Genomic DNA, 12,231 nt, shown 5'->3' with positions numbered 1-12,231 from the left:
TGTGCAGGGGGGCGCTGGCGGCCGACCACACACAGGAGAGGCGTGTCCACCGTAGCATCTGTACCAGCCCCCGTGGGTGCGGCTCACATGGCCCAGGGGGAAGTCAGGGCTGTGCTGGGCCTCAAGACAGAGGGAAGGTGTGACCTCCTCGTCCTTGGTCAGAGCAAGTCTGCCAGAGCCGGCCTTTGAGCGACACCGGAGGGTCAGCTTGTCTCCACGGAGCACAAGTGAGCCCGGCTGGGCTGAGAGGGAGGGCTCCCTGTACACGCCTGCAGAGAGGGGCAGTGGCACCGAGGGGGACGCTCACCCCACACTGCTCACTGGGGCTGCAGTGAGAGCTCTCCCTGGTCCTGCCAAGCCTCTCGCTAGTGGTTCTGCCCCAGGAGGGCAGTATCACTGACCCCCATCACCTCAGGGCTCACTGGGCACAAGGCTCAGGTCAGGGGTCCAGGAAACGATGGGGCTGGGGGCCCTTACCTGTGACCTGGCGATGCAGAGGGTCACTGGGGTGTGACCACACATGCGGAGGGAGCTGGGAGAATCATAGCATCCGCAGGTCCCCCCACGGGAGGAGTTCACGGGCCCACAGGGCACACGGCCTGTCCCCTCCCATGGTTCCTCGATGTCCTGTGTCGGGCGGGTCAGCACCTCCCTCCTTCAGCAGGTGCAAAGTGCCCGCTGCAGACTGTGAGCTGCGAGCCAGGGGCACGCTCCCTCGTGAGGCCACCACAGGGTGTGACTGGGCTGAGGGGGGGGGCTCTGTGCACCCCTGAGGGAGGGGGAGGGGCTGGGTTAAAGGGGGAGCGTCACCCCGCTCACCGCAGGTGTGGGCTGCGAGGGGAGACGTCCGTCCCCCGGCGCCCACACTCTGCTCCCTCTGCCTGTGAGGACGCCGCCGCAGTGGGAGGGGACCCGGGTCCTCCCTCCCGCCTGTCTCCACCAGGGGCAGGGGGTCACTCCGCTCTACTTGTCTTTCCTGCTGCGAGAGACACACTGATACCGCCCTGCAGGGCTTGAGCTCGAGGAGTCAAAGGGGAAACTGGCCTTGTCACTGGAGTCCCGTGGGGCCTCAGCCTCCCAGAGTCCAGAGGGCCTCTCTCTCTACAGACGGTAGACATCTGCCCTCGGAGACCCCGGACACCACATGGTCACAGGGCTTCCCTTGGTGACCATGGGGCCTAGGTCGGCCCAGATGGAGGGTGTCAGGTGGATCCCTGGAAAGGAATCAGACCCGAAGTGTCAGGGGTGCCTTTCTCCCCTCAGTTTCCCCAGCTGTCACCCCCAGACCCCTTCCAGACTGGTCACCATCATCCCAGACCCGCTGTGCTCCCCCCAGATGACCAGGGGCTTGTGGGATTCCAGCAGGTCTTGGGGGGCTCACCTGCCGGGACCTGCTCCCATGGGTCCGGGCACAGCCCTGGGAGAGAGTTCCCTGTGAGCGCCCATCCCCCAGCACACACAGATGCTCCAGGCCTGGTCGGGGCCCTGAGCGCTGGGGTCAGATCTGGGGCTGAGCACATCCTTCCTCCCCCACCAAGTTCTGCCCCCGCTGAGCCTTCTTAGACCTGGGGTCTCTGAGCTTCAGACCTGGGAGGAGAGGGGCCCCTTCCCCCCTCCCTTCCCCAAAGCCCACCGAGGCAGAGAAGGGCAGTGCGGGTCGTGGTCATGGCTCTGCCTCCCATGGTCCCCAGCCGTGCTGGTGTCTTACAGAGTCCACAGAGGCAGCAGGACAGACAGATGCACGGGGGGTGACAAGGGGCAGGCTCTGTGTTGCACATTACCGGCCCCTTCATAGCAGCCGCTCAGAAAGAGGAACAGCCCCCCAGGGCCTCACGCTGCTCTCCCTGCAGGATGGGGCCCAGGAGATAGCAGGCTCTGGGGATGTTTCAGGCCAGATCTGATACTCACCAGATCCCCCTCCCCCACTCTGCCTTCCTGTCCTACCTCCTCATGCCAAATCCAAATCTAGAGAGTGACATAACATCCCAGAACATGAGGCTAAAAGAAGCAGGCCTAGGAGCTACCCCAATACCTGTTCCAATTCTTATTCTGCCTCTTACGTAGGCTGTGTGATCTGGGGCAAGTAACTTCCCTTTCCTGAGCTTCTGTAAATGCAAATCTTGCTCCTTTCTTTCGTCATCTAGTCCAGTCAGTCAGTATTTGTTGAGCAATGACCATGTTCAGTCATGGTGCCAGACACTGGAGATTCACTGGAGAAGCCGACAGATTCCTTTCCTGGACTCATGGGGCCCAGAGTGCTGAAAACAGACATTGCAAATATTTACATGGCAAACAATTCAGTTATAGTCTTGTGAGACTGTTACAAGTTGGAAGAAAAAAGAAAATGGGGAACAATGAGTTTCATTAACAGGTAGACGCCATGAAGCCTGGGTCCTGGTTGTGAGGTGTCCTTCTGGTGGATGGATGAGTAGTTAGCTCAGGGGTGGTGGTGGCGGTGGTGGTGGTGGAGGCATCCTTGACCAGAAAGATCTTGAGCTGTTCTCAGAACTGAGAGCAATTAGGCGAGGGCTGGGGCCTTGCCACACAGGATCTTGAGCGCCATGTAAGTATTTTGGATTTTATCTTTAAAGCAATTGGAAAATTTTAAACAGCAGAGAGTATGAACAGATTTCTATTAGAAAAGGATTACCACCATATAGAAAATGTAATGCAGGAGGGCTCTATTGATAATTAACTCTATTAATAGTAAAATTCCAACATTAATCTCTCTCCTGGATGATGTGTTGACCAGTATTTTAAGTCATTCATGTGGTTTTCTCCTATAAACCTTACACGAACTTATAACTCAACATGTATTTATAGTTGAGTGGAATGAAAAAGGAAGACTTCTTGGTCTGGCAGGTTGGAAAGGACATGGCTCCGTTCACACTGGCTAAGGGGGCAGGCTGAGGAGGTACGGAATTGTTCAGTAGCTCTGTGTATGTGTGTGTTTGGGGGAGACATGGTTAAGTGTGATGAGTTTGGCTGTGGAGGGAGAGCGGCGTTTGCTGGGGCTGATCATTCACAGCCTGGAATATCAGATGATGCACCTTGACTTTGTTTCAAAGGTGGAAACTGTTGGAAGGGTTTTGAGCAGGGCAGGTTCAGATCCGATACGGTTATAGGAAGAGTCCTTCGGAGGTGGTGAGAGGAATGAGCTGGAGTAAGGAGTGGAGCCCGGATTGGAGGACCAGGAAGGAGGCTGATGTGATGAAACAGACAAGATGTCCTGAGCCTTGCGATGGATCAGGGACATTGTTAAGAAGGGCTCAAGGGGCACAGCGTGTGGATTTGGTGGTTGGATGTGAAGTGCAGGAGACTGGGGAACTGAAAGCGCTCCCACTCTCTGCCTTGGTTGCCTGGAGGAGCCAACGGGGCGGTCATAAATGGGGTGACCCCGGGAGAGAGGGACGCATGGGGAGATGCTTGGAAGTCTGATCACCGTTCTTTAGAGTGAAGCACAGCCCTGCCTCCTGAGCTGGGACTGGATTTTCTTTTCCCCAAACACTTCCCTTCACTGACTTCCTTGTGTCTATAATTCAGCACCATCTTTTTTCATCTCCCTTCTTCAAAACCTCTGAGTCATTTCTGCCTCCTCAGTGCCCCTTCCTCCCCTGGGCAGAACTCTTCATCTCATTCTGTGAATTCTTTCTCCAGGCATGGGGTAAGAGCATAGGTTGGAAGCAAAGAGTTTTTAAAATGAACACACAGCCAGGATCTGTGAGGCCATTTATATCATTGCTCTCCCAGCAAAAGGAGAATGATATCAGTGAACAAAAAAATTTTTTTGAGGAGCTAAATACTGACTATTTTACAGATTTTTTTTTGATGTGGACCACTTTTTTAAAGTCTTTATTGAATTTGTTACACTATTGCTTCTGCTTTCTTTTTCTTTCTTTCTTTCTTTCTTTCTTTCTTTCTTCCTTTCTTCCTTTCTTCCTTTCTTTCTTCCTTTCTTTCTTCCTTTCTTTCTTCCTTTCTTTCTTCCTTTCTTCCTTTCTTCCTTCCTTTCTTTCTTTCTTTCTTTCTTTCTTTCTCTCTTTCTCTCTCTCTCTCTCCCTCCCTCCCTCTCCCTCTCTCTCTCTCTCTCTCTCCCTCCCTCCCTCCCTCCCTCTCTCTCTCTCTCTCTCTCTATCTCTCTCTCTCCCTCCCTCCCTCCCTCCCTCCCTCCCTCTCTCTCTCTCTCTCTCTCTCTCTTTCTTTCTTTTCTTTCTTTCTTTGCACTGAGTCATGTGGGATCTTAGCTTCCTGACCAGGTATTGAACCTGCGCTCCCTGGCGAAGGCAAAGTCTTAACCACTGGACCACCAGGGAAGTCCCCAGATCTGTTGCAAGTCATCCATTTACATGTCCAAGACGCTCCACAAATGAAAAATTGGATAAGATTTTAAAACGATGCCCAAGAGGGCAGACAGCAGAAGCAAGAAGAACTACGATCCTGCAGGCTGCAGAACAAAAACAACAATCACAGAAAGACAGGAAAAATGAAAAGGCAGAGGATTATGTCCGAGATGAAGGAACAAGATAAAACCCCGGAAAACCAGCTAAGTGAAGTGGAGATAGGCAACCTTCCAGAAAAAGAATTCAGAATAATGACAGTGAAGATGATCCAGGACCTCAGAAAAGGAATGACGAAAATGCAAGAAGTGTTTAACAAAGCGAGAAGAACTAAAGAACAAACAGATGAACAACACAATAACTGAAATGAAAAATACACTAGAAGGAATCAATAGCAGAATAACTGAGGCAGAAGAACAGATAAGTGACCTGGAAGACAGAACGGTGGAAATCACTGCTGCAGAACAGAATAAAGAACAAAGAATGAAAAGAAATGAAGTTAGTCTAAGAGACCTCTGGGACAACATTAAATGCCCCAACATTCACCTTATAGTGGTTCCAGAAGGAGAAGAGAGAGAAAAAGGACCTAGGAAAATATTTGAAGAGATAATTGCTGAAAACTTCCCTAACATGGGAAAGGAAACAGTCACCCAAGTCCAGGAAGCGCAGAGAGTCCCAGGCAGGATAAACCCAAGGAGGAACACGCTGAGACATATAGTAATCAAACTGACAAAAATTAAGACAAAGGAAAAATATTAAAAGCAAAATGGGAGGACTTCCTTGGTGGCACAGTGGTTAGGAGGACTTCCGTGGTGGCCCAGTGGTTAAGAATCTGCCTGCCAATGCAGGGGACACTGGTCCGAGCCCTGGTCCGGGAAGATCCCACATGCTGCAGAGCAGCTAAGCCCATGTGCCACAACTACTGAGCCTGCACTCTAGAGCCTGCGAGCCACAACTACTGAGCCTGCGTGCCACAACTACTGAGCCTGCGTGCCACAACTGCTGAGCCCGTGCGCCTAGAGCCCATGCTCTGCAACAAGAGAAGCCACTGCAAGGTGAAGCCCGTGCACCACAACGAAGAGTAGCCCCCGCTCGCCGCAACTAGAGAAAGCCCGCTCGCAGCAATATTTTTTTTTGATCAGTCTCCCAGAGTAATGGAAATAAAAAAACAAATGGGACCTAATTAAGCTCAAAATCTTTTGCACAGCAAAGGAAACCATAAACAAGACGAAAAGACAACCCACAGAATTGGAGAAAATATTTGCAAATGATATGACCGACAAGGGATTGGTCTCCAAAATTTACAAACAGCTCATGAGGCTTAGTATCATCAAAACAAACAACCCAATCAAAAAATGGGCAGAAGACTTAAATAGACATTTCTCCAAAGAAGACATACAGAAGAGGCACATGAAAAGATGTTCAACATTGCTAATTACTAGAAATGCAGATCAAAACTACAATGAGATATCACCTCATACCAGTCAAAATGGCTATCATCAAAAAATCCACAAACAATAAATGCTGGAGAGGGTGTGGAGAGAAGGGAACCTTTCTTCACTGTCAGTGGGAATGTAAATTGGTACAGCCACTGTGGAGAACAGTATGGAAGTTCCTTAAAAAACTAAAAATAGAGCTACCATATGATCCTGCAATCCCACTCCTGGGCATATATCCAGAGAAAACCATGGTCTGAAAGGATACATGCACCCCAATATTCATTGCAGCACTGTTTACAATAGCCAAGACCTGGAGGCAACCTAAATGTCCGTCAACAGAGGAATGGATAAAGAACTTGTGGTACATATATACAGTGGAATATTACTTAGCCATAAAAAAGAATGAAATAATGCCATTTGCAGCAGCATAGATGGACCTAGAGATTGTCATACTGAGAGAAGTAAGTCTTACAGAGAAAGAGAAATATCGTATGATATCACTTATATGCGGAATCTTAGAAAAATGATACAAATGAGCTTATTTACAAAATAGAAACAGACTCAGAGAATAAACTTATGGTTACCAGGGGTAAGGGTGGTGGGGAAGGATAGTCAAGGAGTTTGGGATTGACAAAAAAAAAATTGTATATCACTATATTGTACACTTGTAACATATAATATTGTATATCAACTATACATCAATAATAAAGTAAAATAAAATAAAGTAAAATAAAAACGATGCCCACACATCACAATCATAATCAAACCAGTGGGAAAAAATTTGAAAGCATCCAGAGAAAAGTGCCAGGTTCCATACAGAGCAAAAAGGATTTGAACGATTACAGATTTCACATCAGAAACCACTATGGTCAGATTTATACTTCTGAAAAACAAGAAGAGCTAACCTGGACTTCTTCTGGATATATTCTTCAGGAATGAAAGCAAAGTAGTCATTCTTAGAGGAAGGAACACTGAGAGAATGTGTTGCCTGCAGAACTGCTCTAAAAAAAATGATAAGGTAAGTTCTTCAGGCAGAAAGGAAATAATTCTAGAGGGAAACTTGGAAATTCAACAATAAAGGAAGAGCAAAAGTTGGTAAATATCTAAGTAAATGTAACAGCATATTTTTCTCGTTTCCTCTTAAGTTCTTTAAAATATGTATGGCTGTTGAAAGCAAAAATAACAATGTCTGGTTGGGCTTTTAATATATGTAGATGCGTACATATAACAGCTACAATATGATGGGGAATGAGGGTGAAAGGACCTGTATGGTGGTAAGGTTTCTGTGTTTCTCTTTAAAAAAACTAAAAAAATTATTTATTTATTTGGGTGCTCTGGGTCTTAGTTGCGGCACACGGGATCTTCATTGCTTCATGCGGGATCTTTAGTTGCGGCATGCGAACTCTTAGTGGCATGCAAACTCTTAATTGCAGCATATGGGATCTAGTTCCCTGACCAGGGATCGAATCCGGGCCCCCTGCATTGGGAGCGTGGAGTCTTAGCCACTGGACCACCAGGGAAGGCCCGTATGTTTCTTTTGAAGAGTTAAAATATTAACTCTGTGGAATTAGGTGTGTGTATTATAATGCCTGCAACGGCCACTAAAAAAACATGTGAAGATTTTCAGTTAGAATAGCAATAGATATAATGGAATACTAAAAATATACTCCAAAAAGCCAACAGAAGGCAGGGAAGGGAAACTTGAAGAGCAAACAATAGAGGGGATAAAGAGAAGACAAACAATAAAAGGGAAAATGTAAATACAGCCTTGTCAGTAATTACATTAAATATAAATGGTGAAAGCACAATTAAATGACAGAGATTGTAAGACTGGATTAACAACAAGTAAGACCCAAGTATATGCAGTCCTCAAGAGGTTCACTTAATACAGTGGTATGAATAGGTTAAAAGTGGTATAAATAGGTTAATAGGATGAAAGACTGTATTATGCAAACATTCATCAAAAGAAAGCTTACGTGGCTGCATTAGTCTCCTATTGGTGTTGTAACAAATTACCACAAACTTAGTGGCTTTAAGCAACACAAATGTGTTGTCTTACTGTTCTGGAGGTCACAGATGCAAAATCAGTCTCAGTGGGCTAAAGTCGAGGTGTCAGCAGGGCTGGTTGCTCTTAGTGGCTCTGTGGTGAGAATCTGTTTCTTTGCCTTTTTCAGCTACAAGGGTCTGCCTGCATGCAGCACCTGGCTTCTGGCCCCTTCCTTCCATCACTCCAACCCCTATTATCACGTGTCCTACCCCTGATTCTGATCCTTTTGTCTCCCTCTTACAAGAAGCCTTGTGAATACACTGGGCTCACCCAGATTACCTAGGATAATGTCCCATCTCAAGATTCTTAATTTAGTCGCATCTGCAAAGCCCCTTTTTGCTATGTAAGGTAACATATTCACAGGTTGCAGGGATTAGGGCTTGGATATCTTTGGGACAGCAAAGAAGTGACATTACCTTCCTTGGTGGCTGTGCTGTACAAGACAGTACAATAAAATGTATCAGAGGCCTTAGAGCAAGAAAATTATCAGGGGTAAAGATAAAAAGGTCAATTCATCAAGAAGACATAGTAATCCCAAATGTGTGCACACAAAACCGCAGAGCTTCAAGGTATATAAAGCAAAAACTGACAGAAATGAAAGGACAAGTAGATAAATCAACAGTTATAGTCAGGGACTTTGAGACTCCTCTCTTGGTAAGTGATAGAGCAAATAGGTGGCCAATCAGCAAGGATATAGAAAACCTTGACTATACTATCAACCAACTTGACCTAACTGGCACACAGAGCACACTCAACCAACGGCAAAATACACCTTTTTCAAGTGTGCATGGGATACTGGCCAAGATAGTCTTTATCCTTGGCTATTAAACAAAGCTTAACAGATTTGAAAGAATTACTATCATACATCACTTCTTTTCTGACTCTAATGGAATTTAAGTTAAAATCTATTATTAGAAAGCTATCTGGAAAATCTTCAGCTATTTGGAAATTAAACAACACACTTCTAAATCATCCATGGTGAGGAACTCAAGGAAAATTGGAAAATATTTTGAACTGGATGAAAATGAAAATACACTAACCTTGTGAGATGCAGCTAAAGCAGTGTTTAGAAAGAAAGTAAGACCAGCAAGTGCTCATATTTAAAAAAAGAATGGTTTTTGGGACTTCTGTGGCGGTCCAGTGGTTAAGACTCTGCACTTCCAGTGCAGGGAGCATGGGTTCTATCCCTGGTTGGGGAACGAAGATCCCACATGCCTTGTGGTGAGGCCAAAAAAAAAGAAAGAAAGAAAGAAAGAATGGTTTCTAATCGCTAACCTAAGTTTTCATTTTAAGACACAAGAAAAAGAAGAGCAAACTTACCTCAAAGTAAACGTAATAAACATTAAAGGGCAGAACTCCATGAAACTGAAAACAGAAAAACAATAACAGAAATAAATGAAAGCTAAAGCCGATTCTTTAAAAAGGCCAATAAAATTGACAAACCACTAGTCAGAGAAATCATGGAAAAAAGAGGGAAGACACAATTTGCCAATATTTGGAATGAATGACAGGGTATCACTACAAACCCCACTGATATTAGTAGGGTAATAAGAAAATATTACAATTCTGTGTCCGTAATTTTGACAACTCGTGAGAGACATAGACTACCAAAACTCATTTAAGAAGAAATAATCTGAATATTCTTTAAAAATATTAAAGAAATTGAATTTGTAGTTAAAACAACTTTCCAACAAAGAAGACTCCTGTCCAGAGTGGCCTCACTGGCATGTACTACTAAACATTTAGGGAAGAAATAATGCAATTTTACACAATCTCTTCCAGGAAATAGAAGGGAAGGAAACACTTTGCAGCAATTTTATGAGGTAAGCATTACTCCAAACTCAAATTAGGCAAAGACAGTACAAGGAAAGAGAGCTGCAGACCAATATCCCTCAAGAACATAGAAAAATTCTCACCAACATATTGGTATATGAAAGCCAACCATATCTGAAAAGGATAACATATCATAACCAAGTGTGATTTATCATCAGATGCCAGGCTGGTTCAATATTTGAAAACCAGTAAGGTTAATCCACCATGTTAATAGACTAACAAAGAAAACCCACATCATTACATAAGCATATGCACAGAACGATTTGATAAAATTAATAAAATGCCCAGCTATATAGGAATAGAAGGGAACCTCCTTAATCAGATGGAGAGCGTCTGGGATCTACATTTACCTAATGTCATACCAAATGCTTTCCCTCTGTGGTTGGGAAGCAGACAATGATGCTCTCATGACTTCTGTTCAGAATTGGCCAGTGCAGTAAGACAAGTAAGAGGGAAAAGAAGCTTACAGATTGAAATGGAAGGAATAAAACTGTCTTTATGCCCAATCTACATGATCCTGTATGGAGGAGTTCCTAAGGAATCTACAAAAGAGCTTCTGCAACTAGTAGGTGAAGGAGCAAGTTCTCAAGATAAAAGATCAATATTCAAAAACCAATTGATTTCATTCCACAAATTAACAAAGGACAACTGGAAAGCAAAATTAAAACACAATACTATTTACTATAGCACCGAAAACCATGAACGTGTAGGAATAAACATAAGTATATATGTGTAAGATCTGAAGACTGAGAACTATAATACGTAGGTAAGAGAAATTAAAGAACAACAAAAAAAGATATACCACATTTATTGATTGAAAGACTCAATATTTTAAGATATCAGCTCTCTCTAAATTGATATGTGTTCAAAGAAACACCAATCAAAATCTGAACTAGCTTTTGTAGCAATTGACACGCTGATACTAAAATGGAGGTAGAAATATGTAAGAGCAATAATAGCTCAAGAATTTAGAAAAGGAATAAAATTGGACGTCTTATTCCAAGACTTTCTATGGAAGGAGCAAATGTAGTGGACAGTGTGGAATTTGCATAAGGATAAGTAGAAAAAATAAACAACAGAGATCCCAGGAGTAAACACACATATATGATCAATTGATTTTTAACGAAGGAACAGAGTACTTCCTTGAGGAAAAGATAATCTTCTTAACAAATGTTTCTGGAAGAACTGGATATTTATTTGGAAAAAATGAAGCTTCACCTTTACCTCACACCATACACAATAATTCACATGAAATGGATCATAGATCTAATTGCAAAAGCAAAACCATAAAGTATCTAAAAGGAGACATTAAAGAAAATCTCCACAACCTTGGATTAGACAAAGATTTTTTTTTTTAAAGGCTTTATTGAATTTGTTACAATATTGCTTCTGTTTTATGTTTTGGTTTTTTGGCCGCGAGGCATGTGGGATCATAGCTCCCAACCAGGGATCGAACCCGCACCCCCTGCATTGGGAGGCGAAGTCTTAACCACTGGACCACCAGGGAAGTCCCAAACAAAGATTTCTTAAGAAAGGTACAAAAAGCACAGAAAACAACAAAAACAAAAGATTTATTGGACTTCATAAAATTAAAAACTTTTGTTCTTCAGAAGACTGTGTTAGGGAACTTCCCTGATGGTCCAGTGGTTAAGACTCTGCACTTCCACTGCAGGGGGCAAGGGTTCCATCCTTGGTCAGGGAACTAAGATCCTGCATGCCACATGGCACGGCCAGAAAATAAATTAAAAAAAAAAAAAAAAAGACCGTGTTAGGTAATGGAAGAAACAAGCCAAGACTAAGAGAAAATATATACAGTATATATATATAGTGTGTGTGTGTGTGTGTGTGTGCGCGCGCGAGATAAAGGATTTGTATGTAGAATAAATAAGGACTTTTACAAATAAATAATAATAAAACCGTCCCACTTGAGCAAAACAGTTTAAACAGACATTTCTCAAAAGAAGATATATAAATGACCAATTAGCACATGAAAAACTGCTTAACATCTATAATGATTAGAGAAATGAAATGAAAACTCAAATGAGTTACCAATAAAGTTGATGAATCAAAAAATTATACTGCACCGAAGAGGGCAGATACAGAAGAGTACAGACTTTATAGTTCCATTTTGATGAAATTCTAGACCTGGTAAAACTAATTCCTAGTGAGGGGCACTGCTTGCTGTTTGGCTGGCTCAGTGTGGGTTTGGAGGCTGTAGGTTGACTAAAAGGTCACCATGGAATTTCAGGAGTGATGGCAATGTTTCATATGTTGATTGAGGTGACAGTTGCTACGTGAATTTCTACATTTGCCAAAGCTGGTCAAGCCGCACAAAGGGGGTCCATTCCACGTCTCAGTACACATACACGTGCATACTAGGCAGGCTCAGCCAGTGTCCATCCCGCCAGGATGAAGTCAACCTGCAACCACGTGTCTGATTTGCTTCCATAAGAAATGATACCATGTTAAGGACTCAAGTGTTCCTTTCCTCTGCTGACACAATGGACATCAGCAGTATCTGTAGTTAGGTCACTCTCGGTGAATGGCAGTCAGTCCCTGAGTCCAGGCTCGTGAC

This window comes from Balaenoptera physalus (genome assembly GCF_965194825.1).
Source record: "Balaenoptera physalus genome assembly, chromosome: 19".
NCBI lineage: Eukaryota > Metazoa > Chordata > Mammalia > Artiodactyla > Balaenopteridae > Balaenoptera > Balaenoptera physalus.
This window is presented reverse-complemented; position numbering follows the sequence as displayed.